This window comes from Sus scrofa, chromosome 1 (genome assembly GCF_000003025.6).
Source record: "Sus scrofa isolate TJ Tabasco breed Duroc chromosome 1, Sscrofa11.1, whole genome shotgun sequence".
NCBI classification, from domain to species: domain Eukaryota; kingdom Metazoa; phylum Chordata; class Mammalia; order Artiodactyla; family Suidae; genus Sus; species Sus scrofa.
This window is the reverse complement of record NC_010443.5, coordinates 149590136-149598745: the sequence shown is the minus strand read 5'-3', so window position 1 is coordinate 149598745 and position 8610 is coordinate 149590136.

Genomic DNA, 8610 nt, shown 5'->3' with positions numbered 1-8610 from the left:
GTTTCTACCTTTAGAAGGAAGAATTGTATTAGTTTGCCACTTACAATGATTTATGTTGTAAGTTTTTTACAGATATTTTTTATCAAGTTAAGGTGCTTTTTATCATGAGTGGATGTTGAATTTTATCATATGCTTTTTTCTGCATCTATTGATATATTCATATAGATCAATTGATCTCAATGTAGTAAATCAAATGTATGGATATGAAAGTATTAAAGAATCTTTGAATTCCTGTGACTCCAACTTGACATATCCTGTTATCTTTTTATACACAGATTCAGTCATTAATATATTATTAGAGCTATTCATCTATATTCATGAGTAAAATAAGGCTCTGATTTCCTTTTTACATACTGTTTTATCTGGTATTGGTATCAAAATTACACTGAACTCATAAAATGATTTGGAGACCATTTCGTTCTGGGAGAGTTTGTATAAGATTGGAATGATCTGTTTCTTGAAAAGTTGGCAGAATTTTTTTGCATATTCTATTCTCTTGTGAGAAGATTTTTAATTACTTCTACTTTTCTGTAATAGTTACAGTATTATTTGGGCTATCTATTTTTTCTTGCCACATATAGTAAATCATTATAGCTTCTGATAGCTCCTCTGTCTAGTCTCATCTTCTTTTTCATTTATAACATTATTTATTTACAACTGCTCTTCTTTTTCTTTAAGGAATCTACCAGAAGCTTTAAAGGAACAACATTTGGCTTGATATTATTGCCAAATCTTCTTATGGCTTTGTTTTCTTTCTGGTAATATATGGTCTTTGGCTTATTATCTCCCTTTTTAGATTTTTTGGAGTTCTCTTGTTCTTGTCCTAACATCTTTTTAATTGAACTATAGTTGATTTTTTCTAATTTCTTAAACTTAGCTCACTTTTACTTTCTTTTTTTTTTTTTTTTGGTCTTTTTGCCTTTTCTAGGGCCTCACCTGTGGCATGTGGAGGTTCACAGGCTAGGGGTCTAATCGGAGTTGTAGCCACCGGCCTACACCAGAGCCACAGCAATGTGGGATCCAAGCCTCATCTTCGACCTACACCACAGCTCGTGGCAACGCCAGATCCTTAACCCACTGAGCAAGGCCAGGGATCAAACCCAAAACCTCATGGTTCCTAGTCAGATTCCTTAACCACTGCATCACAACGGGAACTCCTTTTAAAAAGGAGTTCTGCTTTTAAAAAGATATAAGTATTTAAGGCTATAAATACATATATTAGACATATAACTATAAATAAATGAAGTAAAGAATAGAATAACAAAGAGAAAATCAACAAAACCAAAATATGGTTCTTTGGAAAGACCAGTAAAATCAACAATCTTTAGCAAGACTGACCAAGATAAAAAGAGAGATGATGTTTTTAAAAAGATATAAGTATTTAAGGCTATAAATACATACATCTTTATATAGATATATAGTATACATATGAAAGCTCTGAAGCATCTTGTTCACTCTACCCACAATCTTCTTTTTGCATATTGCTAGATTTGGTTGGCTAGTTTTTTGAGGGTTCTAGTGTCAGTATACCACAACGTATATTGGTCTGTAATTTTTTTCCATGTAACCTTTGTCTGGTTTTGGTGTCAGGGAAATACTGGCCTTATAGAATGATACTGAAAGTATTTCCTCCTCTTCCTTTTTTTGGAGGGAGAAAAGAGCTATGAAGGGCTGATTTTCATTTTTCTTTTAATATATGGTTGAAACCACCAGTGAAGCCAACTTGGGCTTTTCTATGTGGGAAGTTTTAAAATTATTAATGACTAATTTCAGTCTCTTATTACAGGTATATTCAGATCTTCTATTTCTTCTAGAGTCATTTCCAATGGTTTCTGCCTCCATAGGGATTTGTCCATTTAATATAGGTCATCTAACTCATTGTCATGCAGCTGTGCATAGTATTCCTTTACCATCCTTTTCATTTCTGTAGAATCGGTAGTGATGTCCCCTCTTTTATTCCCAATTTTAACAGTATACATCATCTCTCTTTTTATCTTGGTCAGTCTTGCTAAAGATTGTTGATTTTACTGGTCTTTCCAAAGAACCATATTTTGGTTTTGTTGATTTTCTCTTTGTTATTCTATTCTTTACTTCATTTATTTATAGTTATATGTCTAATTGTTTCCTTTCTTCTGCTTTAGATTTTGCTTAATTTCCTTTTTCTTATCTCTTAAGGTAGAAGATTAAGTTATTGATTTGAGATCTTTTTTCTTCTTCTTCTTCTTTTTTTTTTTTTTTTTTTTCTTTCTATTTCTTTGGGCCGATCCCACGGCATATGGAGGTTCCCAGGCTAGGGGTCGAATCGGAGCTGTAGCCACCGGCCTACGCCAGAGCCACAGCAACGCGGGATCCGAGCCGCATCTGCAACCTACACCACAGCTCACGGCAACGCCGGATCCATAACCCACTGAGCAAGGCCAGGGATCAAACCCGCAACCTCATGGTTCCTAGTCGGATTCATTAACCACTGCGCCACGACGGGAACTCCCTTTTTTCTTCTTAAATATGGCATTTACAGCTACACATTTCTCTCCTTTTACTGCTTTAGTTGCAGCCCATAAGTTTTGGCATGTTGTGGTTTTAATTCATCTCACAGTGTTTTATAACTTTCTTATGATTTCTTCTTTGGTCAATAAGAAGAGTGTTGTTTAATTTCCACACATTTGTACCTCTCCCGAATTATCTTCATTTATTAGTTCCTTATTTCTTTCATTGTGGAGGAAAGGTGAAAAATCCTGCTGCAGGTCCTGCACTGCAACAGCCCACAGGGCGGCTCTTGCATGTGTAGGGTGGCCTCTGCAGGAAGAGGCCTTACTTGGTGAGGACCATTGTCATTTGACATTGGAGCCCTTGAGATATGACACTTTAAATGCTGATTTCGTTCCTCAAGAGGTGTTATTGGGGAGTTCCCGCCGTGTCGCAGGGGTAAACGAATCCGACTAGGAACCATGAGGTTGCGGGTTCGATCCCTGGCCTTGCTCAGTGGGTTAAGGACCTGGTGTTGCCGTGAGCTGTGGTGTAGGTTGCAGATGCGGTCAGATCCCGCGTTGCTGTGGCTCTGGTATAGGCCAGTGGCTACAGCTCCAATTCGACCCCTAGCTTGGGAACCTCCATGTGCCACGGGAGTGGCCCAAGAAATGACCAAAAAAAAGAGAGAGAGAGAGAGAGATACTTTCATGAGCTCTTTGGTGGTAATTTTCCCAGGGCCGCAGCCTCGACCCACAATTTCCCAGATCATCTGATACTCCCTCTGCAGCTTGTACTTTACTGCCTGCCCTATTCCAGGAGCTCTCCTCCAGGTGGTTTTCTTGGGTATATTCTCTCTCAACAGGATCCAGTTGGGTTCCCTTCTGCAGGGTCCACATCTGGCCCATAGAAAACTTTGGAAATAGGTCATTCTTGTCCCAGCCCCTTCTCTCGTTTCTCCACCCATGGGAGCAAAGTGAAAAGTAAGCAGCCCCTGGCTAAGCTGAACTTGCCAGGCAGGAACATGTTCCCCATGTGGGGCTCTGGATGCTGCAGTGTTGGACTTTTAAGATGGGTCTTTGATCTGAGTTTGTTCATTTCCCAGGATAACTCACATGTGGTGGGAGGCTGATAATTGCTCTCCCCCAGTGTGCGCGCACACACACACACATGCACACACAGGTGTCCACATCCTTAGCTCTGGAAACTGCGGTGTGTCACCCTCCCTGGAAAATGTGACTCTGCAGGTGTGACTAAGGGAAGGCTTTTTTTTGTGTGTCTTTTTGCCTTTTCTAGGGCCGCTCCCATGGCATATGAAGATTCCCAGGCTAGGGGTCCAATCAGAGCCTTAGCCACCAGCCTATACCACAGTAACCCAGGATCCGAACCGTGTTTGCAACCTACACCACAGTTCACGGCAGCACCAGATCCTTAACCCACTGAGCAAGGCCAGGGATCGAACCCACAACCTCATGGTTCCTAGTCGAATTCGTTAACCACTGAGCCACAACGAGAACTCTGAGGGAAAGCTTTTGAGATGAGGAGATGGTCCTGAACTATCCCAGGGCCTGATGCAATGACAAGAATCCTTGTAGAAGGAAGGCAAGATGGTCAAAGTCAGGAAAAGGAAATGTGACAAGAAACCAGGTGCTGGTGTGATGCACTTGAAGAAGGAGGAAGGGGCCACGGGCCAAGGGCAGCCTCCAGAAACTGGAAAAGGCAATGACTTGGATTCTTCTCCGAGGCCCCCGAGGAACCAGCCCGGCTGACACCCTGATTTTAGACATCTGACCTAAAGGCCTGTAAGAGAAGGAATTGCTGTTTTAAGTCCCTAAGGCAGTATTGCTGTAGTAGCCAGGGGAAACTAGCACACTCTTCTTTTACTATGAGAATGTAAAGGGCAGGTGCTGAAAGCAGGTGGGTTTCAATAGTCTCCTAAAGACTCTCCGCAGACCCAGAGGGAAACCTGAGCGCTTCGACATTTAGCAAAAATTTGTCATGGGTTAATTTAAGGATGAGTTCCTTACATCCACAAAATCAAGTTCCAAGTTCCAAGTTCCAATTCCTTTTTTTTTTTTCCCTTTATAAACAGTGAATAATGATACTTGAATTGTGAGTGATGGCAACTGTTTACAGTTTGAAGACCTGCAAGATAATCCATGAGTCAATGATGTCTTTGAATGCAGTGTTTAATTTATCTAGCCCATGTTCACCCAACAGGAAACAAATGCTTTCCAAAGACATAAAACTTTGTTCAGGGTTCCCAGCAGCATTTAATAGTGCAACCCCACCTGCAATTAAAAGGTTTAATTGGAAACTTGTCTTTGATTGAACTGAGGAAACTCTTAAACCCACTAGACTGAAAAAGAAGTTCCTATTCATGTTGGCCTTATGTGCTGGGTTCTTAGCAGACACTGAATATAAAACAAGGTGCCCTTCCTCTCTCTCTGGGTTACTGTGGCACAGTTCTCCCATCTGCTTGATGCTATAAATGCTCACCTCATGGTGCCAGTTACTTCTCAGTGTCTTCAGGGTCCCACACTTTCCACAGGCTGCAGGCAACCCCAGAGCTCCATGGTTTTCTTCAGCTCTGACATCTCTTGTCTTATCACTCTGCCTGCAGAATCCCTCAGCAAACTCTCACCCATCACGAGGGCACCAGTGTCCCCTCGGGAAGCTGATGTCAAGGGCTCAGGAGCTGGGGTGCTGCTGGCCTGGGGTTGTAGGCAGGAGAATGGCCTCTCCCAGCCCTGGAGCAGCACATGCCTACAGGAAAGCAAGTCCACCTGGTTAGGTCCTTGCTCCTTTCCCACAGATGCTCAGAGCCCACCTGCACATAGAGCCCTCCCTCCCCCCGCACCCCCACCTGCCTGGATCCTCACTGGATCCACAGCTCCCAGGATGAAGGCCTTGCCTAGGAATCTCAGCCCCTGATCCTGAAGGAGGTGTGCCGAGGGAAGAGCTGGGCTTTGGGTCCTTCAGCTCCTACCCCTCACCCTCCCCAAGTGGACAGAAATCCGCCTCTCTCCCCAGCAGCCTCTCCTGGCAATGCAGCCTCACCGGTAAGCAAACTGGGAGCTTTGGGAGTCCTGGGGCTCAGCTCCCATTCCCGCCAGCTATACTGGAATGGCAGTCAGATGCCGTGTTTTCTAGAGCTTCCCAATGGGGTGTCAGTAAACTGAGATAGCTCTGAAGATAATCGAGGCCAAGCTAAAAGTAACAGTGGAACTGCCTGTACACATGATTTTTTCCATTCTATTTTCTGTAAAATTAAGTGCTGTGAAGAGCTAAATGGGCTTTTAAAAATAGACAAATCGTGAGGGGAATGACAGACACCTCGGGAATGAAGCCCACATGTGCTCTGGATGGGGCTTCAGGCAGCAGCTGGGATCCAGGCCTGTGGTGGTGGAGCGGGACCTCAAGCATCCTGTCTGGTGGCCCTGGGCTGCTCCGCCTCCCTCCTTAGCCAGGCTGCACCAGGTCTGTGGGACCTGAGGTCCTGGAATTTAGAGGGTCTTTTTTTTTTTTTTTTTTAAAGGCCATACCCGCAGCACATGGAGGTTCCCGGGCTAGGGGTCCCATTGGAGCTGTAGCTGCCAGCCTACACCACAGCCACAGCCACAGCAACGCTGAATCGTTAATCCACTGAGTGAGGTCAGGGATCAAACCCACGTCCTCATGGATGCTAGTCATGTTCACTAACCACTGAGCCACAACAGGAACTCTGAGGGGGGCGTCTTTGAGAAAAGGAACAGAGAGGTGAGAAGAAAAATCAGGCCCCAAAGCAGGTACTTATGTAGCAGAGCCTGTAGGAGAGGTGCCTTGAGCCTTGAATGTCACTAATTTCAAGGCAAATATCTTCCCATTAGGCCTGAATGGGAAGCTCTGGGAGGCCACTTGGCAGGTACCTGCTCGAGGTCCACCCTCAGTTGCATTCTCTTCATGCATGACCTGTGGTAGCCTTTACCCTCGGGGGATGGGGGTACATGCTCCACATTCACTGGGTTCTAGAAAGTGGGCAGGAAAACTTTATCTTCCCGGAGCTCCTGGGCCTGCTCCTGACATACCTGGGGTGATGATGAGCAAAAATCCATTTGAGTAAAATCACCAGAAAACTCCATCTCTGGCATCATTCCACCTGCACTTTTAGGCTCCGGAAGTGCATGCAGGCCCGGAGGAAGGGAAGGTCTCATGGCTTGGTGCCACACAGCCATTGTGAGCCCAACAGCCCGGGCTTGCCCTGTGCTCTCCTTGCCTCGATGCTTCTCTCTGCTCGGTATTCTTTTCCCCATTTCCCCATTTTCTATTTCTCTTCTTCCTTCTGGAGGAACAGTAGACATCAAAAAACTGCTCTGAGGAGTTCCTGTTGTGGCTCAGCAGTAATGAGCCTGACTAGCATCCATGAGGACGCAGATTTGATCTCTGGCCTTGCTCAGTGGGTTATGGATCTGGCAGTTGCCGTGAGCTGTGGTGTAGGTTGCAGACGAGGCTTGGGTCCCGTGTTGCTGTGACTGTGGTTAAGGCCAGCAGCTACAGCTCTTGTTCGACCCCTAGCCTGGGAACCTCCATATGCCGTGGATGTGGCCCTAAAAAGACAAACAAACAAAAATACTGCTCTGGACATGGATATTGTGGTGTCTGTTGGGCTGAGTGGTAGAGAGCAACCTGGGAGAGAGGTATTGTGAGCCATCGGGCATGAGGTCAGCTGTGGCATCCTGGGAGGACAGGGACACTCAGTGTGGTGCTTGTACTGTGCACACGGTACATGATGGTGAAATGCATGCTTACTGGCTTGAGTCGTGACACCAAATTCGTGTCTACCTCGAATCCCAAAGCTGGGCCTTATTTGGAAATACCATTTTTGCACATGTGATTAATTAAGATAAGGTCTTACTGACTGGGGTGGGGTGGCCTAAATCCAGGGACTGGTGTCTTTATGAGGAGACCCCCACAGGTATGCACACAGAGGAGGCCACAGGAAGACAGAGGCAGAGATGAGAGGGGTGCTATGAGCCAGGGAGCCCCAAGAAGTCCAGGAGCACCAGATGCTGGGAGGGGCAAGGAAGGACACTCCGTGGAGCCTCCATTACATCCCTGCTGATGCCTTGATACATGGATTTCTGACTTCTAGCCACCAGAGAGTGTGAGCCAATGCACTTTGGTTGTTTGCAGCCACCTAGTTTGTGGCAATTTGCCACCGGAGCCCCACATACTTAACACGCATGTAAGTAAGTGCTGCTAAGAAATAGTCTCAGGATGGCTGTGTGTACTGTGGTCCTGAAAGAGGAAAACACCTCCCCGTCCTGTGTTGATGCCTCAAGTTTTTGCCACAGCCTTGGCTTCACAGTCAGAGGTAAGACCTTAAGCAAATGGTGCAGGAGAGGTAGCCACTGACTTGACCTAGACTAACTGAGCACACCTCTGGGCCATTGGCCTTGCAGAAGTTTTCTGCACGCGCTGAAGGTGCACAGAAAATTCTCTCACCTAAACGAATGTTTCTCTGTACACTTGGTTATTTGGCTTTTCTCAAAAAAGAAACTGAGGAGTTCCCATCGTGGTGCTGCGGAAATGAATCCGACTAGGAACCATGAGGCTGTGGGCTCCATCCCTTGCCCTTGGGTTAAAGACCCAGCGTTGCTGTGAGCTGTGGTGTAGGTCACAGGCATGACTTGGATCTGGCGTTGCTGTGGCCGTGGTGTAGGCCAGCAGCTATAGCTCCGGTTAGACCCATAGGCTGGGAAACTCTATATGCCTCTGGTGCAGCCCTAAAAAGCGGAAAGAAAAAAAAAAGGAAACTGGAAACTTTCAGTCTGTTTGCAGATTCTGTGCAGTAAATTTAGAGAATTGTTTAGTGGGCTTTGCCTCCCCTGCCCAGCTATTCCCCCAGCCTTGGACAGATCACCCCAAAGGCACAGAACTCTTGATATTTGCTGGAATGTTAGACTGTTTCAATTTCCATTTGCTTATACAGGGAAGCTGTTTATGTTCTGAAACAGGAGATTTTGTTGGTGTTTCCCCCCCCCTTACTTAAAAAACAAACTGGGAGAATAGCCTCAAACTGTCAATGAAATATAAACGAATCATGAGTTTTTAAAAATCCCAAAGTATACACTTTGCTCCTCAAATAGGAAAGTAAAATCTCAC